The following is a 25230-nucleotide window of genomic DNA, read 5'->3' as shown; positions in this document are numbered from 1 at the left end:
TTTCTGGGCAAGTGACAGAAACCTGAAATAAAAGGAGTTCTCCAACACTCATAACTTAAAGGATAGCAACAGTGCTGCCTGCAGGTCCAGTGGCCTCCGGGCTGAGACAGCCCTGTCCATCTCTTAGCTCTGTTAACAAGATGGCTGCAGCAGCTCCAGCCTTTGTACCCACCTTCAAGTGTAGCCTGGAGTAGAACAAGAGCCTCTGAGCGGCATTCCCACAGACAATCTTTTTATATCTCGTTGGCTCTAACTGGGTCACTTGTCTAATTCTAAACCAATCACTGTGGATAGATGAATGTGAAGTGCTGATTGCCTGAAATACAGTCTCCTGATCCACCTCTGAGCCTCCTATTGGACCACTTGTAGAAATGGGCAGGCGTGTTGGGAAAGGGAGTTTCTAAGAGCAAAACCAGGAAACGGGGGTACCATTTCCAAGGGAAGGGTGAATGGGTACACAGGAGGAGGGGCATGGAATGGGCATCCAAGAACCTGGCTATAGTCCCAGCTCCATCACAAAGTCTGTGTGAGCCTTGATGACCTTCTGGAATTATTTCCCATCCAGGATGACCACTGAAGTCCCTTTCAGCTCTGTGCCTTTATTGCACTTTGAGACTCTGATTGGTTAGTGTGAGGTAATAGGGTGGGAATTCTGGGAATCTCAGTCATCACTTTTCTGATTCCAAAGGGTCTGTGGTCTATGTGCTGGTGGTCAGAATGCACCTTCTTTCTTCTGGCAGCAGGGGCTGGGGGGCCTAAAATTCTGCAAGACAACTCAAGGATATGCGTCAGAATATCATCTGCAGCCCTTGAGGAGGAACTAAGGGCCCCTGACTTTATTTCATTACTAAACTACTATTATTTTCTCTTGCTTGATTGCTTTCCTTTGTTTTTGCATTTTGTCACATCTCTAATTATGAACTGATAAAATTTTCTCTTAAGAACTCCTTTTCCTCGGAGGCTAAAGTCTTTCTACAGATAAGAATCTGGGAACATGTTGAGGTCTCTCTCCAGGAAGGTCCTGCAGGATCCTGCTCAGTTGCAAAGGCGCTTTTATCCAAAATATATAAAGAACCATTATAATCCAATAATAAAGATAGCTCAGGGAGTTCCTGTTGTGGCTTGGTGGTAACGAACCTGACTAGTATTCATGAGGATATGGGTTTGATCCCTGGCCTCACTCAGTGGGTTAAGGATCTGGCATTGCCCTGAGCTGCGGTGTAGGTCACAGATGTGGCTTGGATCTGGCATTGCTGTGGCTGTGGTGTAGGCTGGTAGCTGCAGCCCCAATTCGACCCCTAGCCTGGGAAATTCTATATGCCGTAAAATGAAAAAAAAAAAAAAAAAGATAGCTCAATTAAAAATAGGCAAAGGAACATAATTTTAGTTCGTAAAAAAACTCAGTGTTTCAAAGTGCAATAAAGTGAACCATTATAAAATATGGTATGCCTATGTGCATTTAGTAAAAATTCATTTAAAATGACAGATAACTCTTATTTAATGTAAGGTAAATGAACTAGCAATATGATGTTTTCAAACTTGTTAGATATCATTTTATTGGTATCCTTTTTACTAGTCTGTCAGATTATCCGGGGTTACCATAACTTGACATGGTTAATTAGGCTTGAGAACTAAGAACTAAGAAATTTTAGGTAAAATGATTTTTTTTTTTGTCTTTTTGTTATTTCTTGGGCCGCTCCCACAGCATATGGAGGTTCCCAGGCTAGGGGTCGAATTGGAGCTGTAGCCACCGGCCTACACCACAGCCACAGTGACGCGGGATCCGAGCCGCGTCTGTAACCTACACCACAGCTCACGGCAACGCCGGATCGTTAACCCACTGAGCAAGGGCAGGGATGGAACCCGCAACCTCATGGTTCCTAGTCGGATTCGTTAACCACTGCGCCACGACGAGAACTCCGGTAAAATGATTTTTAAGTGACAATTTAAGCTTGATCTTTCTGGCTTCTACCTATATTATCCGTTTAATGTATTACATGTTATACCAAAGTATAATTAGATACAAACTTACTATCCTACAGTAATCATGACTTTAGAAAAAAACACAAAATTTTGAAATGTTTTTTGTGATAGAAAATGTGGATGATCGCTAAAGCAATAAATATATTAATTATAATTAAGATTAAACTAAAAACAATAAAAATAGGCAAAGGATCTAAACAGGCATTTCTCCAAATAAGATACACAAATGGTTGATAAGCACGTAAAAAGATACTTCTCACCATTAGTCACTGGGGAAATGCAAATCCAAACTGCAATGAGATATCACTTTCCAACCCCGACAATTCATTGTACACCCTTGCCCAGGCCCCCTCAGTGACTCAGCGTAGTGAGAGGGTAAAGGCCAGACTCCCTAAAACATCTTAGGTTATATGGACCCCGCTCCCACTTTTCCAGTTCTGTCTTCCATCCCTCCCCACAGCACCTTCCCACCAATTCTTTAGAATTCTCTGACTGCTTCCCCCTCCGGACTTGGCTTTGCAGGTCCAGGACCAGAGGTCCCCTCACCTAAGCATTTTCTTTGGACCTGGTTTGCATGTTTCTCCTTTATGCATCTCATCACTGACGTGCTCTGAGCTGTAGATTTCTTGCTTTTTTTTTTGCTTTCCATGATAGCCCAGGAACACCCGGAGGGCAGTTTCTGCTCCTGGAGCTTTGTTCCCCCCAGAGGGCTCAGCAGGAGCGAGTGGTCTTTGGGGGTGACTGAGGCTACCTCCTTTACAATGGCCTGTCCCTCTGTGGCACTCATCCTGGTCTCCATCCACCAGTAGCCAAGAGCCTCGGGTGCTGCCAGGGGTGTGACTGGCCAGAGGGTGGACAGAACCCTCCCTGGAGGTCAGGTCAAGAAGCAAGAGGTGGCAGACGTGTGGCCATGGTTAGCCTTTTTAGAAACAGAGGGACCTAGAACAGAAGCACGGTCAAAGGATCAGCAGGCCACATGCAAAAGAGAGATGACCTTGAGTCTTAGCGGCTGCCTCTCTTGGGAGAAAGAGGGCTGGGGACTTTGTAACTGTGATCTCCGGAGCCACATGCAAGTACTACTGGGAGGTCATTAGTTAACAGAGTAACAGGGAGATGCTTCTGCCCTATTTGAGGGCTGAGTGGGAGAAAAGCAGTACAACCAAGCTCTCCAGTCAGGGGGCCCCGTTTTATTAGGGGTTAATTTGCTGTTTACCCCCTAAGTGCACCTGCCTTGCACATCAGTGGTTCACAAACAGTTGTCTTATCCTCCAAAACATAGGCCACCGTAACTTCCACGAGGACTCCTCCTTGGTATTCTCTCTAGAAAAGTGAGGGGTCTGCAGCCCCTCTTGCATCTGTCTCTTTCAGCCCTTCCACCTCTGGACCTTGGCTGTAGTTCATCCTTAGCTTGAGAGACCCTGGGGTGCAAGGGTAACATCTCATTCCACTGCACACACCCCCCCCAGCCTGGCACAGCAGGCACCCATGACATACCTTACATCACCGGAGGCCATGGCAACCCTGCAAAGTGGATGCCAGCCGTACACAAGGGGAAACTGAGCCCGCAAGGCTGTTGGGCCCAGCAGATGCCTGCGTTCTGGCCACCCTGTGGGGCTTTGCATACACAGGACGTTTTATCAACTTAAGATTTGCAGAGGAAAAAATTTCTCTGCTTAGAAAGTGGCCTTGGCAGCGTGCCGCCCTCGGGCTATGGGGGAAACTGTGGTGAAGCTCAGGTGAGAGGTTGGGTGACCCTGAGATCCCACCTGAGGACAGAAAGGTGAGGGGGCATCTGAGGCCTGGGAGAGGGAAGCTGGGCAAGGCTGAGTGCAGGCTCCTTTGCTAGACGTGGAAGAGACAACACATACTCGCACACTCACACACACACGCACACACACACCTCCCTTTTCTGGGACCCTTCAGTGCTGACTGTCACCTGGAATTGTTCTGACCACCTGTCAAGGCCTTTCAGCATCCTTTGGTGGCAGAGGTGGGCTTGCTTATGGTGCATCGGTCACACAGCCATTGGAAAACACACAGCAGCCCCAGGGACGTTCCGCGCAGCCTCTCAGTAATTGGAAGCATTTTCATCATTCCCGTCCTGCAGGTTCTGAGTTGACCACTGTACAGACCAGACATTGGGAAAAACAAGGTTTGAAAACGTCAATGTTAGGATCTGTTAAATCAAGGGTGTTTCATTCTGATTTAAAGAGTAAGACCCTGCTTTTCCAAAGACATTCTCTGTAGGATAGCGTTGGACAGTGAATGCCTTGAGTGTAGCATTTGGGGTTTCCTTTTTAAACCAAAGTAAGTCATGTATATGTTCAGAACATTTGAAAATACCCATAAAGATGAAAAAATCACATGTTACCCCTAATAATCGCCCCCAGAGACAAGCACTCTTAATATTTTGCTGCAAAATTTTTTAGATCTCTCTCTCTATATATGAATAGAACTGTATATTTCATAGGTGGTAGACATTTATACAAGTCACTTTATACAGTGTATTTATTTGATGTTAAAACTTGCCTGATGGGCATGCTTTAAGATATAGTCATATAATTTCGATCCTCTGTGATTGTCCCAAGAAAAATCTTTTGTCCCTGACTTTGAGACCTACATGTCCATTGTCCCAAGACCTTTGAACCAGGAGACACCCTGACCTGTTCTTCCTGCACCTGACCCTTTTTTACTGGTAAATGAAAATAGGGAGAATTGTGACCCCACACAATTAAGGAAATTAGCTAATTAACATCTTTTAAGGGATGTACAAGGGATTTATGTCTGGATCAGGGAAGATCCTATTGCATCATTTTCTTTTCCCAAAGAGTTGGTTAACAATTCAGTTACTTTGGGGGATGCAAAAAAAAAAAAAAAATTCTAACTTGACCTCTGTTGATTTTTATTAAACTCTCTGGTCTAAATACTTCATCAATGAGAGCAATAAGAAAAAAAAGTCTACCCCTGCCTTTCAAAGACCTGACTTTGCAAAGCCGTGGACCCACGATCTCCTGAATCTTTAATCGGAGAATGATTTTCAGACTAATATTCGAACTCAAGTACAGAGACATTTCCCACCGTCCATCCAAACAAAATGAAGTCAGCTTTGACTGTGCAAAGTGTCGATGAATTCTTCAGAGTAAATCAGCCTTGTCAGGGTGATGCAGAACCGTCAGCTCTTTGTGACATAATATAATATGAAATGATATTGAACAACATGCGTTTGGCACTAAATTGTTAGCGGGTTTTAGCTTTGACAGCAGCAAGTTTATTGCTTTAATCCCAAGGTCTTTTAACCCTCTTTGACATAAATTGAGGTTGGCTTTTGTGAAAAAAAACTCCACTTTACTCTCTCTTCCTTTACCTAAAACTGCTTTTAACAATTTATGCTAGTACATCAGACACTCATTTTGAGTGACAAAGAGGAGAGGAAAAAAAGATCTATTAGAAGAGAAGGGAGAAAAGGCCAACTTAGGCTAAGCAGTCTGTACCTCTTTAGGTACCCACATCACAGCTCTCCTCAGGTGAATACACAGTTTAAGTTGTAATGATGTGTGGCTCCTGCAAGTACCGCGAGGCAGAGCAGCAGGCAAGGTGGAGGAACAAAGCCTCGTAATTGGAAACAGAAGCCGGGTTTTACATTTTTGTGCCAATTGAACATGTTTCCATATACGGGTTCGTGCCTTCCTCCACCACTTACCCCCGCCCCCATTTTCAAAGATCAAAGATGACTTTTACATCAATAGTTTGGAAACACTGATTTAGTCACTACGGCGTATAAACAGAGACCCCTCCAATGGTACATGGTCATTGTGGTACCTGATGGCCAATGGGCTATGGTGTCATAGGACGGAGGATTGGAGAGAGTGCCAAGGTCAGTCTCCCTCCCAGGACTGGCATCTCTACCAGGGACCCTGCACACCTTCCTGGAATGCTTTTGGAGTGGGCATTCCCTGCCTTATAAGAAAGCACATGTGGTCCACCCCAGGCCTCTCTGTTCCCATTGGGCTGGTGGATTGGTGGATGCTCCTGGAATGAATCAACCACACAACCACCCCATGAGCCCACGGATCTCTGAACGCAGTGGCATTTTTCCATTTCCTAGATTTTTTTTTTTTTTGGTCTTTTTTCCTTTCCTAGGGCCACTCCCGTGGCATATGGAGGTTCCGAAGGCTAAGAGTCTAATTGGAGCTGTAGCCACCAGAGCCACAGCAGCACAGGATCTGAGCAGCGTCTGCAACCTACACCACAGCTCACGGCAACACCAGACCCTTAACCCACTGAGCAAGGCCAGGGATTGAACCCTCAACCTCATGGTTCCTAGTAGGATTCGTTGACCACTGAGCCACGGCAGGAACTCCCGTTTCCTAGATTTAAAAGTTCTGATTTCCTTTGTCTCCGGAAGTATACCCTCAGGCATTTCACCTAAAGAAGTAGTCAGAAAAATGGCTGTAGATGTGTGGAGACAGCAGTAGATGATGGTAATTAGAAATCTTGGCTGCAGCACCGGATAGACCTGGGTTGAAATTTCAGCTCTGCTCCTTGCCCAGGATGTCACAGCCAGTTAGTTACTTAAAAATCTCTACGTTCATTTTTCTCATCCATAAAATAGAGAAATGAGCAGCGTCTCCCTTCTAGAGTTGGAGGATTAAAAGAGAAAGCAGAGAGAATGCTTCTCTGGTACCAGGTCTTTCTGCTTTTTAGTTTACCCTTGTAGCATTGTTTATAAATGTGAAAATCAGAACCAACCTACACTCAGTAGTAAACACCGGTACAGGAATGCCATGTGGCCGTTCTGAATAAATTTTTATGCACACTTTATAGACAACGTAGACTTGCCAGTTGAAGACATATTGTTATGTATGATAACAATATATATTGTTAATTGAAAAAAAGCAGATTATGGAATCATATGATCTTCCCTGTACAAACAATCCATCATACAATACAATGTGTAAAAACTTGAAGGGAGGTGTATCTCTGGCTGTTGAGGTGGTGCTTTCTGAGTTTTCATTTTTTCTTTGGCCTATCTGGAATTTCCATCCTTTACTATAGCATATATATCAGCATACTTGCATAATAAAGTTTTATAACAAGAAGAAAGAGTGTGTTCCTCAATGGATTCCTGTTGGATGTGGTTGAAATTCCTGCTCCACCCTAAGTGCTCACCATTGGGCCCCTTAGTTTATGAGTACCCCTCTAATCCCATGAGCACGGATGTGCGCCTGGCACTCCAGATGTTGTCTCATCAGGGCACAGATCCGGGTGGAGCTGACCCTTCTCACTGTAAATGGAGCCCATCTTATTCCTGCACAACTAACTTCCTCCAACCCTTAGAGGATGGGACATTGTCAAGGCAGCCAATGCTGTGCATGAGAGACCTTACCTGCGACCCCGCAGTCTCAATCTCTGAGATGATGTCTCACGTTGGCAGTGTCCCTCTTCCTCCACCATGTCAGCTCCCTTCCCTCTGCAGCAGGGCCCAGCTGGGGTGGGACGGGGCCGGGGGGGATGCTACCAAATCATTGTGGAAGGGAAGACGGTGGCCTGGTAGAAACGCTTTGCTCATGTGTACAGCAGGTGATGATAAGAACTACCAATGCCCTGGCTCCTTTTTCTATTCTAGAAGTTGAGATCTTGCTAATATGTTTCCCTCCAGTTTAGATCTGTTCTGTACAACCAGGCTCAAGCTTCAATTATTTTACAAGTGGTTCAATAGTTCAATGAATTATTCAGGGTTACAGTTCACGTTGCTTTAGCCAAATAAACTGATCTAGTGATGTGAGATGACGGTAGTCAGACCTCGGGTGGGCACAGTACGCTCCCTTTGCAGCTGTTTTATTTTATTTTTTTCCTTGAAAAACACCATGCCGACAATTCATACATTAATCATAGCCAAGCAGATGTAAGGAAAACTCACCTCTCCGCTGTGACTCTGATTGGTGGCTCGAAAATCCACTGGGAGAAAGCCACAAGACGAAAGATGCTCCTGCGTTGTGCCCAAACCTGGCGAGGAGCCGTCATTGCCCTTGAGCCTGAACTACAAGACCTCAGGCTGCATCTCTGTAGGTTAGGGCTACTTCCCCAGGGGACGGAGGGTGGGTGTGGGCCATGTGTCGTTAGAAGCCTGAAAGCGTCTTGAGCAGAAAGAGCTATTTCCAAATGCATTAGCTTTCTTAGCCCCGAGAGACACTCCAAGAAGGCTCCTGAGGACATTTCTATCTACTCAAGACCCTCTCTGCTGCCACCCAAATTGGGTCTTCAAGGCCCAAGGAAGGAGTACCTAGTCTTGTTCACACCTGCCTCAGGCTTGTTCTGTGGTCCCAAGGGGACGCTTGACCCAGCACCTCCAGGGTGGGAGTCTCCCAGCCCTGCCCTTTGGTGGCTGGGTACAGAGGGACCTCACCTTCTGGAATACAAACTTTGGCTGTGAATTGCACACCTACACCCCTGGGCCTGATGGCCCTGGGACTCTTGGGAGGACGGGAGCCTTCATTTGTCCACCAAGAAGCTTGCGGTGGGTGCCCTGATCTTGGTAACTCAAAGCTCATTGGCTGCCTGCAAGTTCCCTGCGAATGCAGCAGGTTAAGGATCTGGCATTGTCAGCAGCTCTGGTTGCTGCTGTTGTGGCTCAGGTTCAATCTCTGGGCCAGGAACTTCCAGATGCTGCAGCTAGGTCAAAAACAAACAAACAAACAAACAAACAACCCTCAAATCCTGCCCTACTTACTGTGGGAAACCTAGAAATCTGCTTTCCAACAGCTCTGAGGAGTCCTGGGTGACTTGCTTCTCCCACTTCCTCTTTCACGGCATCATGGATGGTCTGGAGGCTTGTCCCGCGGCTGTTTTTCCCCATGTCACCGCAGGCCTGGGGCAACCCCCCTCCCTTCATCCTGGCAAAGAGAAATCAAAGATAGTAAACTTTCACTGAAGACCAGAAAGGATGGAGACAGGGTCTTTATTTATAGCAGAGCCCAGATCTCCACACTCTACCTGCGGCTCTTTTTGTCTAGGCAGATAAAATCTTCTGGTCCCTTTCAGACCATGCCTATCACGAGTATGTTTCTTAGAAAATATTCCAGACTGGAGAGAAAGGATGTCAGTCCCCTAGCAGGCAGCTGTGGTTGCAGTCATTTGTGGGTTTAAATAGGAGTTCTTTTTTTTTTTTTTTTTCCTCTCCCCTAAACATAGATAGAAATTGCCATCAGTGGTGACATCTCAGGACTGGGGTTGCAAACTGATTGTCTTGGGCAGTGTCTGGCTCACAGATGTGATTTGTTGGGCTTGCCATGAATTTCTTTTCTTCAAAATAAGCTAACGTTTAAAAATCGGTGGATTTTATCCCCAAGTGATTAGAGTTCATCTTCTCTTAAAAAAATCAGATTATCTGGCAACATTCCTTATGACAGGGATGGGCTAGAGGTGACTCTAGACAGAGAGCTTTCTGGCTGGTCACTGCCCCCACCGGCTCAAGGCCACATGTCCTCCTGCTGCCTGACTTTGGTGTTTGCCTCTCCAGTCCTGGAAGATCCAGAACACCCCAAGCATCTTCGGATGTTGCTTTAAAAATACGGTCCTGGAGTTCCCGTCGTGGCGCAGTGGTTAACGCATCCGACTAGGAACCATGAGGTTTCGGGTTCGATCCCTGGCGTTGCTCAGTGGGTCAAGGATCCGCGTTGCCGTGAGCTGTGGTGTAGGTCGCAGACGCAGCTCGGATCCCGCGTTGCTGTGGCTGTGGTGTGCGCCGGTGGCTACAGCTCCGATTAGACCCCTAGCCTTCGGAACCTCCATATGCCACGGGTGTGGCCCTAGGAAAGGCAAAAAGACAAATAAATAAATAAAAATAAAAATAAAAAATGTGGTCCTAACCAATGGGTTTGGGGCATGTCATGCAGAGGGAAGAAAGTAAGAGTGAGCCGACCTCTAGCTCCTCATTCATATCTTCCTGTAAAATCAGGATCAGGTCTGCCCCGTCCACTGTTGCGCAATTTTGCATGAAAACGTCCACGAAAAACGCTTTGAACTCTTCAGAGGTGGCTGATAAAGTAAAAGTGATTGTTTTGGACTCTTGATACTTCCAACTTCAAGAAACATCTGTATTATCCCTTCTCTTCCTTTATACTTGAAATTGGATACTGTTTTAAGAAAGAAATTTTTAGTACCGCAGACCTGACACGTTGAAAGGGTTGACAGTTCTCTCTGATTTGATGCCCAGACACATGTTGACTTTAATTCTTCGGGAGTCAAAGCCAAAGCTTGGGTGCAAGCTTGGCATTCCGCCGGTCGTGGCGGGGGTGTCATCATTTCTTTTGGGCCCCTGGGGGCCAGGCCTTGCTGACTGTTGCCCTGGTGCCTGGAGTCCTAGATATTGAGGGACTCGAAGCTGTACGCAACCCATCGGGACTGTGGGGTCACAGCAGGGATGGGATGCTGGCAGCATAGGCAGCCACGTCCCAAAGGGATTATCGTAGATCGGGGACGCCGCAGAACCGAGCCCACTGCCAACTTCCGGCAGCTGTTGCACATGCGCGTCAGGGCAGATTTGCAGGACTGATTTGCATTCATCCATCTATGGAACAAGCTGCAGGAGCTCTTTGGTGCCTTTCGGTGTGAAGCGTGGGTGATTGCCCAGTGGGAGGACCACCGAGAGAGAGACATCCCGCTGGAGACACATGGGAATCAGGAGGCCCTGGTAGATCACGTCTCCCCACCCCGAGGACCCAGGAAAACGGTTTCTAATTCCTCTGTGCTCTTTGAAGGCTTGGTACCTGCTACCCAAGGATGACAGTTCCACTCAATGCCTGGGGGAGGCTTTGGATAGGGGTGGCGGTCCAGGCTTTGGAATGCATTTCCTTGGCTCGTCTCACCAAGGTGTGTATTTGAGTGAGCCAGTGATTTCAGCCCCCCTCCAGATAGGTGGCGTGTTCCCCAGCTTGTGTCTGTTCTGTAGTCAGAGGGCCCCCCCCCCCCGGCAGCAGAGGCGTCAGGACCTCTCCTTTAACCAGGATCGACCCCCCATCCCCACACCCACCTCCTTGCAAATGGCCACACAGGTGAGAGGTGCCCAGCTACCCTTCTGGGCCTGAGCCATTGTCCTAGGATAACAGCTAATCACTTAGCTGTGGGCACCAAACCTGTTCATCTCGAAACCTGATCCCCCTGGGCACTTGCCTGGAAATAACTGAGCAAATAAACAGCCTCAGTGGGGACCTTGATCCCACCCTTGTGTTCCGCTGTATTTGGGCAGGTCTTACTCTGAATTCACGCCTGGCCCCTCAGACCCACACCCTATGGTGGATACATTTTCACATTTATTTTTCTTTCCCAGTTCCTGCTTTCCAAATTGCCCAGAGACAGGCGTCACCTCCCTGTACTCCTCACCACCCCCAACCCTAAGAGTATTTTGAGAACTGTGGGCTGGCTAACTTTGCAGTGAACTTGTGTGTAACAATCCATAACCAGCCGAGAATAAATTCAGGAAGCCAAGTCAATACATAATGTCTAACAGTCCGCCTGTTCTACTACCGGTTTTCTCGACAGACAGTAATAAAAATGTTGTTTCCTTCATGGCCCCGCTCCTGCTGCCCTGACATCTTCAGGGCCTCAGTGGACCCGAGGGGTGCGACCCCAACCTGCCAGGGTGTCAGATGATGTGGCTGAGAGGAGTGACAGAGGGAAGGCTGGGTGTGTCCGTGGCCTGACTAATGAGCGTCCGAGGCCAATTATTATTTTCTATGAAGCAAATCTTTGAGCACCGGGCATTCCTCCACGTGTCATGAATCCAGGGCTGGACTCCGTGCTCCAGGCCTGCTCCCCCTGTGTCCTCACTGATCACATGAGGTCTTGGAGCCTGGCCAGATCAGGAGACAAGGCCACCTTTCTCTGAGTCTTCCGTTCTTTGTAAGCAGAGCCTGGGGAAGGGTGAGAGGGCAAGACGGCCCCCACTCCGCCCCCTCCCACTTGGTTGCCACTCCCCTCTCTTTACAGGGTGCAAAGTAGGCAAAAAACCTCTTCTTCCTTCCTTTTCTTGACCTTTCTCAGAGTTCAGTGTTATCTCCTGATGCCAACTGTGGGCATCTTTGGGCTGAGCTAGAAGCCCCAGCTGAGTCTTCTGAGCTCTTATCATCTCTCTCTGGAGTCTTTTAGCCTCTCAGCATTGCTTTAATGTATGTATTTATTTATTTTTTTGCTTTTTCAGGGCCGAACTTGCAGCATGTAGAGCTTCCCAGGCTAGGGGCTGAATTGGAGCTACAGCCGCTGGCCTCTGCCACAGCCACCATAATGCCAGATCCAAGCTAAATATATAGCCTACACCCCAGCTCACAGCAACCCCAGATGATCCCCAACCCACTGAGCGAGGCCAGGGATTGAACCCACATCCTCATGGATACTCGTGGGGTTTGTAACCCGCTGAGCCACAACAGGAACTCCAAATTTATTTTATTTATGTATTTATTTGTAAAAATCTCACTCTTCCATCCGGGAGCATTGCAAGGGGCCCCTCTGTGCAAGGGCCTGGTCCTTTTTCACTTATTCATTCACTTTAGCCTCGTTTCCCACCTCCACAGGCACCTATCTTGATGCTTTTAACATGCTCTTGTTTTCCTTTTGTTATTGTTGTTCAGATGTCTTCTTGCAAAATATGTACTCTTGTACTACATGCATGCAATTTCTGCATTTTATGTAAATAGTATTGGTTGAGAGATCATAGTTTTTCAACGTCTCCCACTTCGCACTGTTTTTAAGACCCAGACACATATCTGGACTGTTTTTCCCACTGGATGCATGGTTTGCATCCACTGTATTTTATCTATCCACTCACCCAAAGATGGACAGCCCAGTTGCCTCCAATTTCTCAACATGGCCAGCAAGGCTACATGAACTTCCTTGCCCATGTCCGCTTAGGAACAGGTATGGGAACTGGGGATACATGTCCTTTAGCAGATGCTTTTTAGTATTTGGCTCAATTGCTATTCAGAATTGCTGTACCAGTCATATTATGTCAAGCAGTGGATTACCATTCTTTTTTTTTCAATCTGCTGTTTAGGGCCACATCTGAGGCATATGGAAGTTCCCAGGCTAGGGGTCGAATCAGAGCTACAGCTGCCAGCCTACATCACAGCCATAGCAACGTGGGGTCGGAGCAGCGTCTGTGATCTACACCACAGTTCATGGCAACGCTGGATCTTTATGGATACTACTTGGGTTCATTAACACTGAGCCACAATGGGAACTCCAGGTTTACAATTCTTTTTTTTTTTTTTTTTTGTCTTTTTAGGGCTGCACTTGTGGTGTATGGAGGTTCCCAGGCTAGGGATCTAATTGGAGCTGTGGCTGTGGCATAGGGCACAGCCACAGCAACACCAGATATGACCTGCATCTGCAATCTACATCACAGCTTATGGCAACGCTGGATCCTTAACCTACTGAGCGAGGCCAGGGATCAAACCCACAACCTCGTGGTTCCTGGTCGGATATGTTTCCTCTGTGCCACAACACGAACTCCAACGATTACAATTCTTATATCCTCACATTTCCTCCTATATTTGGCATTATCCAGCTTTCTGACTCAGCTAGTCCAGTATGTAGAAAGTAATACCTCATTATTGTTTTAATTTACACTTCTCTGATTATTAATGATTTTAAACATCTCTCCAGTGCTCTTATTAGCTTTAGAGTTTTCTCATCTATAAATTACTATTCAGATCCTTTGACCATTTTCCCATTGGGTTGCATTTTCTCCTCGTTGATATGCAGAAATTCCTTCCATAGTCTAGAAACAGTAATCCCTTGTTGTCTTAGATATTGCACGTACCTTCTCCTCTAGTATTTAGTAACTTTGTTCATGGTTTCTTTGAATGAAAATCTTTTATTTTAACATCATACAATTAATCCACTCTTTTGCTGCCTTATGCTTTTTTTTTTTTTTTGGAAATTTTATTTAAAAGGTCATGGCCACTGTTATAAGGGAACCAAAAAGAAATCAGACTTGTAAGGATCAGGAGGGAAGCGAAAAAAACAGACTTTATCTGCAAATGATATGATCATCTCCTCGGAATAACCAAAGGGATCAACACACACAGTTAGAACTAATAATAGAGTTCAGTGAGGTTGCTAAACTCAAGATCAACACAGAAAAATCAATAGCACTTCTCTACCCCAGCAATAACCAACTTGAAAATAAAACATGAAAATGAGCCATGCCTTTCTACACAGGCACTGTATTTCATAAACGTTTTGTGTTTTGTTTGTTTCAGGGGATTCGTTCTCTACGGTGGAATATTCACAGACACTCAGGATCCTAAGTGAATATTACCAAGAGTAGAGAGAAGCCCAGGGGGCTTGTGAGAGGGAGACTCCTTGGACTGGAGGGAACGAGAGGCAAAAGGTCTTCAAAGTGTTGCAGGGTCTGTAGATTCAGTCTGTAGATTCCTCGAGGTAAGGGCCAGAACTCTGTTTTTCTCACCTCCGTATCCCTGGCTCCGTGTCTGCCACCTCGTGGGTCATGGATCCTTATTGACAAATGAATGGTATAGCATAGTTACCAAGATCTTAGTGACCATTCATTTCCAGCTTTTGGTTAAGTCTCAGGAAAAAGTTTTCTAAGGGTAGAATTGACTTTGACAGATAGACATGGACACAACATACATACAATATTTACCATCTTTGGGAACAGGATATAAAAGTGTTCTTGAGCGTAATGACTTTACTTCTTAAGGATGCCTTGGATCCCCCCATTCAAATCATATTTTTAAAAATGATGGTAAAATATATATAACATAAAATTTACCGTATGGGGGAGTTCCTGTTGTGGTGCAGCGGAAACAAACCCCGCTAGGATCCATGAGGATGCAGGTTCGATCCCTGGCCTTGCTCAGTGGGTCAAGGATCTGGCACTGCCTTGAGGGGTGGTATAGGTTGCAGACGTGGCTCAGATCCCCGAGTTGCTATGGCTATTGGTGTAGGCTGGCAGCGATAGCTGCGATTTGACGCCTAGCTTGGGAACTTCCATATGCCGTGGGTGTGGCTCTAAAAAGCAAAATAAATAAATAAATAAATAAATAAAATAAAACTTTTTAAAAATTACCTTATTAGCCATTTTTAGGCATACAGTTCAGGGGCATTAAGTGCATTCACATTGATGTGTAACCATCACCACCATCAGCTCCAGACCTTTTTCATCTTCCCAAACTGAAACGTAGTGCCCATTAAAGCATAAATCCCCATACTTCCCTTACCCCAATGCCTGGCAACCATCATCTCTCTTCTGTCTCTATGAATTTGACCACTCTACAAAACTCATATGAGTTTCTAGTATTTGTCCTTTTGTATCTGGCTTATTCCAACTGATATCATGTTTGCAAAAGTTATCCATACTGTAGCCTTGGTTAGAACTGCCTCCCAGGAGTCCCCACTGTGGTGCAAAGGGATTATCGACATCTCTGCAATGGCAGGAGGCAGGTTTGATCCTCAGCTTAGCATGGTGGGTTAAGGATCTGGGGTTGCTGCAGCTGCAACAATGGGTCATAACTGCAGCTCGGATCTGATCCCTGGCCCGGGAAATCCATAATCCACATGCTGTGGGGTGGTCATAAAAAAGAAAAAAAAATTGCCTTCCTTTTAAAGGCTGAATAGCACTCCATTGTATGTAATTGCCACATTTTGTTAACCTGTTCACTCACTAATGGACATGTGGGCGTTTATACCTCCCATTCAAAGGCGTAGGTATTGTGCACATAATCTGGGTCAGACAGATCATGGGGAGGCAAAAGTAAAATAACACACCTGCTGCCCCTGAATTTCTCATGATTTCCTTGGGAAGATATATATCTGAGCACAGAATTTCAGAATAACCTGACAAAGAGGGGTGTGCATATGGGCCCATGGAAGGGAGCCACGCTCTCTCTTCCCTACTTGCAGGCGCGTTGTTGGAACCGGATCTGCTTGGAGGATGAGTGGCCCATCTGGCAGACAGGGGGTATCATGGTGCTTTAGGCAGAGGGAACGATATATCCACAAAGATGACCAGAGACAGTTTGTGGTTCAGTGTACCTACAGCATAGACTGTGACATCAGAGCTGTGTGTTGAAGGAATAGGACTCATTGATCAACCTGGAAAAATAGATGTGTACCAATATTTGCAAGACTATTTCCTAAGACTATAGGAGATCGTTTACAACCTAATACAAATACATATTATTTTTTTCTCTTTTAACAGGAAAGGCAGCTTGATATACACACTGTGCATCGTACTGTCGTGTCTTTTGTTTTTTCTTTTTTTTTCAGAGCTGCACCTGCGGCATATGGAGGTTCCCAGGTTATGGCTCCAATCGGAGCTATAGCTGCCGGTCTACACCACAGCCACAGCAACTCAGGATCTGAGCCTCATCTGCGACCTATACCACAGCTCATGGCCTCGCTGGACCCTTAACCCATTGAGCGAGGCCAGGGATAGAACCTGCATCCTCATGGATGATAGTCAGATTCGTTTCCACTGAGCCACGACCGGAACTCTTCACGTTGTTTTGTTTTGTTCTGTTTACTTAATGATGTACACTGGTAGTCTTTCTATATCCACATAGGCAAAGGATCACTGTTTTGGGAGCTTCATGGAATTGTACTGTATGGATGTACCATAATTTATTTAACCAGTTTCCAATAGATGGATATGTAGGTAGTTTGCATTTTTGCTCTGCAAGCAATGCTAATGGATAACGGTGTACAGACATCATTTCAAACGCATGCAAGTGTAACTGCAGGATAAATTCCCAAACGTATAATTGATGGGTCAAAGGGTATATACACATGTAATTTTGATAGATGGTGCTGATTTGCCCTTCACAGGGGTTATACCAATTCATATTCCCACCAGCAATATACCTTGCCTGTTTCCCCATCATGTCCCTCACAGAGGGTTATCAAATGTTGGATTTTTGCCAGTCCAAAATGGCATCTTGAGATGGCTTTAATTTGGCGATCTCTCTTCTTGAGTTTCTCTTCTTGTGTTTAATCATTTATATTTCCTTTTCTGTGAATTTTTCGGCTGTCACTTTCACCTTGGTCATTGTCTTTTCTTCACACAGTCTAAGGAAACCTTTATATGTAGTTGTAAGGGAGTGAGTTTTTATTATTTTTGATTAAAAATTGTTGAATTTACCATGCAATTTTGTAAAATAAAACCCACTCTTTATAGGGTACTCTTTTTTAATGGTCTAATGGATTCTGCTACTAATAGTTTACGTTTGATTTGTCCATCTATATGCCTAATAAGTTAGGCTATGATTTTTGTTTGTTTCTGCCCAGTCTCCACCAGGTTTAGGCCTAATGTGCATTTGCTTCAATAAAAGGTCTCGGAAATTTTCCTTCTTTTTGCAGGTTGGGTCTTAGAACCGTTGAGTTTGATTGGATCATCTGATTTTCTGAAAGAAATTGATAAAATATTCCCAAGCCTAGACAGCTTGGGGGTCTTTTATAGACAGCTTTGAATGCTTTTTTTTCAATGACGTTAGTCTATTTACATTTCCCGTCTCTTTCTTCATATTTTCTTCTTCTTTTCTGGTGAGTAGGTTGATTTGTGAACGATTTTAGTTGTTCTTTTCTGTCTCCTAAAGACACAGCTTGTGGGCTTATTCTATGGTCCTGTGGGTTTGCATTGTTCTAACTTACTAATTTTTGCTTTTTTTTTTTGCTTTTTTTATTAGCTCTTATCTTTTATTCCCTATGTTTTTAATCAAAGCCTGAATCATTGGCTTTTATTCTTTATGTTTTATTGACCTAAGTTTTTGAATTATGACTTTTTTTTTTCTGAGTCCTTTTTAGCTGTGTCCAGAGGTTCTGATATATAGTATTTTCATTTTGTTTTTCAGAAATTCTTCCTTTTGGGATTGTGTTGCCTTAAGAGTATGTCTAGATTTAAGAGTATGTCTAGGAGTGATTTTCATTTATTTTTAATTTTCAGCTGGCCAGGACTTTTTATCTTCTGATTTCGTCACTGCTCTTTTTATTACATTGTGATCAGAGAATACCATGATTGCTATTTCTGGGTTTGGGGAATTTACTGGGATCCCTTTGTGGCCTGCAATGTGATCGATGCTTTTATTAATATTTCATGGGCATTTGAAAAGAAAATAAATGATCTGTTGTCGAGGTATGTAACCTGTGTGACTCTGTCCGGTCTGTCTTCTTAATTATGTTATCTGGGGCGGCTGGATTCTAAGTTTTTGTCCCCTGGTCTGTCATGGAGAGAGTGCTGAATTATCTCCTGCTCCTAAGGGTGTTACTGCTTGTTCCTCTTTGCATCTCCTGTAATCTCTGCTTCGTGATTGTTGCTGCTTTGTTATCTGACGCAGGTAGTCAGAACTGTTCTATGATCGCTGTGAATTTCTCCCTTTAGTATTATCAGCGTCTCCTGTTATGCCTCTCTGCTGAGTCTGCCATCTCAGATACTAAGAACGTGGCCTTGGCTTCCTTTTCTTTACATCTGTCTGGTGTGCCTTTGAATATCTTTTTGTTTTCAGCTTGGCTGGAGGACTTGGTCTTAAGAGTCTCTTGAATACCGCATGGAGATGCTCTGCTTTGTGGACCAACCTGAAAATATTTTTGATGGACCAACTGAGCCCATTTTCACGTCGATGACACACATTTGGTCTGAGGTCTCACATGTCATTGTGTAATAGATTTTTGTTTGGTTCTTAAAGTCTACGTGCTACATTTTGGCTCTCCCAATATTTAAAAGGTGTATATCTTGCTTGAGTCATAACTCCAACAATGACACCTTTTTATGACATCTTTAGTTCTTATTTCTTTAGACACTGTCTTCTTCATTCTCCCCATGATTAAGGTACAATTAGATTTCCTTTTCCTTACCTTCTAGTTCTTTCTTCCCTTCCTCCCTCCCTCCTTTCTTTCTTTTCTTTTCTTTTTTTTTTTTTTTTGTCTTTTTGCCATTTTTAGGGCCGCTCCCGCAGCATATGAGGTTCCCAGGCTAGAGGTCTAATCAGAGCTTTAGCCACCGGCCTACATCACAGCCACAGCAACATGGGATCTGAGCCACGTCTGCAACCTACACCACAGCTCACAGCAACGCCAGATCCTTAACCCACTGAGCGAGGCCAGGGATCAAACCTGCAACCTCATGGTTCCTAGTCGGAGTCGTTAACCACTGAGCCATGACGGGAATGCCTCTTTTTTTCTTATTTTCCTTCCTTCTCTTTCTTTTTCTATCAGCCAATTTTACTCTGTAATATTATGTTAAAATAGATCTCAGTGTTTATACATATGCGTAGGATTTTATCTTTGAATGATATCCTTTAGCCCATTAGAGACAATTATCCCTTCTTCGAGAGCTTTCTTCAGAGATGTAATTGCGTCCCATTTTTTTAAAGTTGGGGGGAAAGGTTTGATCATCCTTTTACCTGCTCTTTGAAAACATGACTGCTAGAGAAGGCTTTTCATTTCGTTAAGTTTTGCTGCCATTTTCCATGTTTTTCTCAAGTAGTTTTGTGCAGAAGCCATGGCTGCTTCTTGCGCTTACTTATCATTGGGTGTGTTTGATTTTTCCTCCATCAGATATTAGCATAAGTTTGAGGGTAGGAGTAACAGGTAAATGAAGAGAGTTAAGGAGCAGGAGAGGGGAGTGTAACCTTGCAGATTTTACAAGCCACGGGTTTTCCTCTCCCCGTTGCCTCAGAGACAGACTGCTTCCTGCAACTATGGCTCACTCTGCCACTTTGTCCTAACCAGGGTTAAGTGGCCTCCCGGCAGAAGCCCTGCTTGCTCTATTTTCTAGACCATTGTTGCACAAGAATAGTTTTGCACTTCAGTTGGATCTTTTTTCCTTTAATAAGCATCTTCTAGTTGGTCTTTTCTGAGAGGTACCATCAGTGAACTCCTCCAAGTACTCACTGAGTGTCTTTTCACTTCCTCTTACTGTGGCTTCTGCCCAGTCACGGCAGCTTTTGACCGACTTATGTGTATTTTAGTCTTGCATTACATTCATCTTTGAATTTTCCTGGAAATCATAAGCATTTCATTTTGTTCTCCATCTTGCTTTTGTATATTTTCAGGAGAAGGAGGAAGAAAATTCTGACTTGTGAGGTGATGTTCAAGCCTGAAGTCCAGTAAACACCTTGATAGAGGTATTGAATCCATGGGATGGGGGCGGGGGATGGGATGGTCATGACCCAGGTTTCTAGGTGGTCAGGTTTAAGGAATAGATGGCGAGTTTGATTTATCATGCTGAGTTCTGCAGGCCTGTGGGATGCCCCGTTGGAGAAGTCGAGGAGTTAGTCCTCTGTGCAAATTTGGAGCTCAGGGAAAGGGGCATGAGAGGCAAACATCATTGTAACTTCACTGCTTCTGCCACTTATTGAGAGCTCCCTATGTTTCAGGGAGTATATAAGTATTATCTCATGCAGCTTTTTCAAGAAGACAAGCTCAGAGTTCCCGTGTGGCTCAGTGGAAATGAATCTGACTAGTAACCATGAGGATGCAGGTTTGATCCCTGACCTTGCTCAGTGGGTTAAGGATCTGGCGTTGCTGTGAGCTGTGGGGTAGGTTGCAGATGTGGCTCGGATCTGGTGTTACTGTGGCTGTGGCGTAGGCCAGAGGCTACAACTCTGATTCAACCCCTAGCCTGGGAACTTCCATATGCCGTGGGTGTGGCCCTAAAAAAACAAAAAAAAAAAAAAAAAAGAGAGAGAGAGAGACAAGTTCAGGGAAGTGAGGTCATACTGCTAGCAGGCAGCAGAGCTGATATTTGAACCCAGGTCTCTCTGGTACAACATCCGTAAACATGCTTCCTCCTGAGTCATGGCACTTTTCCAGTGGGTTCACCACGTGGCTTTGGTACCTGATCTGAACATGACGATAAGGCAGTAAAGACTTATTCTCTTCTGTTGCATTTCCTGTTTTCATGTGAACTGAGACAGCAGGAGGAAGACACGTCTCACTGTCTCAACTGAGAACCTCGGCAGAGAGGGCAGAATCTGAGTCCACCCCACTCATTTGGGGCCCTCCCACTGTGGTTGATGGTATGAGCTGTGGCTGAATAGCCGTCCACTGGGTTGTCATGCATCCTGATTCAGGGGCTGTGACTTGGTTATAGCCCTCAGCCCCGTGACTAAAACGGCTAACACACTCACATGGCCTTGCACCTGACTCGGATGCTGGGATCCACACGGTTGCACCAAACACACACCCGTAACTTAGAGATGTGATTTGGGGTGACATTTTTCTTCCCTGTTTATAAAATGTATATATATTTTTTCCTTTTTCCTTTGAGCTAGGCCCAACAGGAAATGGTAAATGTTAAAAAGAGACCTGTCCAATTAAGATGACATTTGTCTTTGAAGTACAGTGTCCCTCTGATGTCCCCAGTGATACCAGGTGGGATGGATAGAAATAGATGATATGGAGAAAGCAATGATACATTGATTTTTGGAAATCCCGCTCTTTCACAGTGTGTGTGTGTGTGTACTTGGTCACAGAGTTAAAATGTAAAATTATTTTTAGATTCACACCACCTAGATGGGTAAGAAATAGATCATTTTACCCTCTGTTAATTATGGTTTTTAATATTTTATTTCCGAATGAAAGGGGATAGTGCCCCTGCAATGTCTAATATGTGCCAAGCTCTGGGATAAAATAATCCCATTAGGTGATGGGGTTCCAGGAGTTAAGAAGCAGAAAATACTGACTATAGCGTCTGAAACACAGGAAATTCTGTAAGAGCCATGCTATTTATATTACGACAAAAAAAAAATCATAATATACAGGTGGAGAAGCTGCTATTTGGACAGACTCAGTAGCTGGCTCAGGGTTACCCAGGAGTTAAGAGGAAAATCAGATCCATATTGAGTTCTTATGACACCAAAGCCAAACATTCGCGCTCTGCCTTCCCAACAGAGTTTCTATGAAACATTCAGTGAGGCTTAATGTGATGAATTTCTGTGATTCATCACAGAAGTGAATTTCTTTTTTTTCTTGGTTAAAGAGCCAGTAATCCAGACAATCTCATTAAAAAAAAAAAGGAGGAAGTGAGTGTAGAGCGCTAATAAAGATATAATTTACTGATAATTTTTATCATGTAGACTTCACGTGGCCATGTCTATCTATGCAGTAAACCCATATACACAGCTGACACATGAAATTCAATGATTTTTATTGGCCAAGCTTAATTTTATTCAGAGGAGGGAGAAGGCCAGGGGCTCCTGGGTTGTGTTTTATCCAGCCCCTCCTTTTTTTTTTTTCTTTAGGATTTCGCCCGCGGCATAGGGAGGTTCCCAGGCTAGGGGTCTAATAGGAGCCGCAGCTGCCGGCCTACTCCACAGCAACATGGGATCTGAGCCGCGTCTGCAAGCTACACCACAGCTCACAGCAACGCAGGATCCTTAATTCACTGAGCAAGGCCAGGGATCGAACCAGCATCCTCATGGATCCTAGCCAGGTTCCTTACCAATGAGCCGCAATGGGAACTCCCAGCACCTCCTTTTATTTCTTGCCTTTGGGAACCTACTGTCAACCCTATTCTTTCCAGTCCATTCTTAGCATTGTCAACCAGAGTGCATTGCTTTCTTGTTGTGACATTTCCATTTTGTTGTACACACACACACACACACACACGTATTTTTCACTTCTCTCTTTAAAAAGAGATCTGCTCTCTTTGTGTGTGTGTGTGTGTGTGTGTGTGTAAGAGAGAGAGAGAGAGAGAGAGAGAGAGAGAGAGAGAGTTGCAAGAGGAAATTTCCAAAAGAAAAAGAAAGGTTACATCTGTGTTTTTAGCCACCAAAGTACTGTAACCACTACACAGTTTTCTGTTTCTCATTTTGGTTTGAAGAATGCTAAGACACCCAAGTGTCAAGCAGGAATAAACATCACACCTCACTCCTTCTCTTTGGTGGCTTTGAAGAGGCAAATGACAATGGATATCTACAAGGATGTTACATTTAAGGGTTATTACCTATAGACTTTATAAATTCAGGTAGAAACTACTTCCCATCTCCACTTACTACATCTTTAAGCAAGAGAATGAATTCTCTGCATGGCAATTGCAGCAGCATCTGCTTCCATTAACGTTAATGCCACAGTTAAAGGTAGGAGTAGCTGGAATGAAGATTCTTCAGCTGAAGTTAAGTAGGGTCAATCAATCCACGTTTTTACTTCCCACCAAGTCAGAAGTCTGAGATGAGGGAGAAGGATTGGATATGTATCTGCCAAGATGGTTTTCATAGCAAGTAGTAGAAAAGCCAACTCAAACTGGCTTAAATGATAAAGAGACTTTATTGATTCACTTTACAGAAAAGTCTATAGGTAATAGCTTCAGGTTATAGCTTCAGGTTAGGGTTGATCCAGCAACTTAATGATTTTTTTTTCTTGATGTGGGCCTCCTATAGTAGTTATCTATCACTGTGTAACGAATCACCTAAACACTCTGTGGCTTATAACAACAAAAACTCTATGTTATCTCATAGTTGCTCTGAGTTAGTTATTCAGGAGCAGTTTAGGAGGGCAGTTCTAGCTCATGGCATTGCATTGATGGTGTCAGTTAGTTCTATAGTCATCTGAAAGCTTGACTGGACCAGGATATGCTTCATTCACATGGCAGAGAGATTGGTGTTGGTTATTGGTGGGAGGGAGGCCTCCGTTCTTCCCCTCATTCTCTTCCTTTCCTGGCTTGAAGCCTGAAAAGCAGTGGGAAATTGGAAGCAGATATAAGGTATAGTTGCTGGAAGAGAGGTCTGAGGTGTGGACTAGAGCAGCTTTGAAATTCAAGAAAAATAATTTTAACATCTTTCCCTGCCATTCAACTAAAACTTTAAAGCAAGCTCTTATTTTGTCAGGTCAATCAGAATAATCTTAGCCAAGTGGGGGCCCTTCCAGGTTTCCCTGGAGTCCTATATATAATGACAAGGTTGGGGCAGAGTGGCAGTGGTACCCAGGGGCCATCCCTCTGTCCAGTACTAGAGCATGATTCCTCAGTCTAGTCCAGGGTGCCCAGGGAGCTCTTATCTCATGGGAGCTCAACCTCAGGATGGCCAAGGACCAGACCCTTCTTGGGGACCTACTGACACCCACGTGCTCTCTCTTCTTTTCCTCTTCTTTCTTCTGGACCATTTATGCAGGAAACCTGCTGAGACATCTGAGACATGGCATGTCCTTCCCCACCTATTACCCATTCCTCGGGTCCCTTCTTCTTCTCTTCCCCTCCAGGCTTAGACTTTTGAGACTTAAATTCATAAAAGAACTTTTTCATAATCTTTATTCTCTGGTATCCATCTCTTCCTGGATGCAATGAGCTTCTTGTGACTTGAATGGCAGGGATAGTTGAGGGCTAACCAAAAATACAAACGGACAAAGCTGTTGGTTACAGGACCAAACATGGTCTGTGGGGCTGCCAGGGGCTGGGGAGGGGGTGGGATGGGGAGTGCTTTAATGGATATAGAGATTCAGATTTGTAATTTGAAAAGAGATCTGGAGATTGGTGGACGTGTACCCTTTGCAATGGTAAATTTTATGTCATGTGTATTTTACCACAATGAAAGATAAGATAAAAAAGCAAAAGAAAAAAAAAGGAATTTACTTAGAAGACAATGTCTTATTCTAGGCTGTCTTAAAATTATTGAATGATAAATTCACCAGTTAATAAATAGACTTCTATTGACAAAAGAAAGAAAGAAAGGGAAAGAAAAAGAGAGGGAGAGAAGAGGGAGGGACGGAGGGAGGAAGGAAGAAAAAAAAGTCCTGATTGGGAATAAGACGGCCCCTGTCCAGACGGGGACAAACTTGGGCAAGGCGTCGCCAGGGCTGGGCCATTTGGGAAAGTCCGTGGCGGAGGCACAGGGCTGGGCTGGAAGCGAGGGAGGTGCCTGCGAGGAAGGGCAGGGGCCTCTCTGTGGTCAGTGGAATGGGATTAGGATCGGGATTAGGACTCCTAGTGTGGAAACAGCATGGACATCCCACCGCAAAGGTGTCTCTCTGCTTTCAGGAAACGGCCGGGAGCGAAGCAGCTTTCTGACAGGTAAGGTCTACAGGTCTGCAAAAAAAGACAGCATGAAGCAAGGCAGAAAGTGGGTCAGTACCCAGCTTGCTAAAGTAAAGCAGGCAAGCGGTCTGGGGCTGTCAGGTCTTCCCATCACTAGCCATCCTGTGCTCAGTAGGGGCCCGCAGCACCCCTCCTTGAAAGCCCACTGTGAGCATGGCGACAACCCCAATCTGTGGCATCAGCTCTAACGTGCCCTCCCTCCTGAA

At 44.8% G+C, this 25230-nt stretch overlaps 1 long non-coding RNA gene across 1 annotated transcript in view; it reads left to right on the top strand.

The window, feature by feature from the left end:
- The window catches only part of LOC110260974, a 62005-nt gene continuing 61190 nt past the window's right edge, over positions 24416-25230 (top strand). The window contains exon 1 of the long non-coding RNA XR_002344622.1: positions 24416-25000. This is a non-coding gene — a long non-coding RNA (uncharacterized LOC110260974). The remainder of the gene's footprint in view (positions 25001-25230) is intronic.

Source organism: Sus scrofa, chromosome 6 (assembly GCF_000003025.6).
Source record: "Sus scrofa isolate TJ Tabasco breed Duroc chromosome 6, Sscrofa11.1, whole genome shotgun sequence".
Lineage (NCBI taxonomy): Eukaryota > Metazoa > Chordata > Mammalia > Artiodactyla > Suidae > Sus > Sus scrofa.
This window is presented reverse-complemented; position numbering and strand designations above follow the sequence as displayed.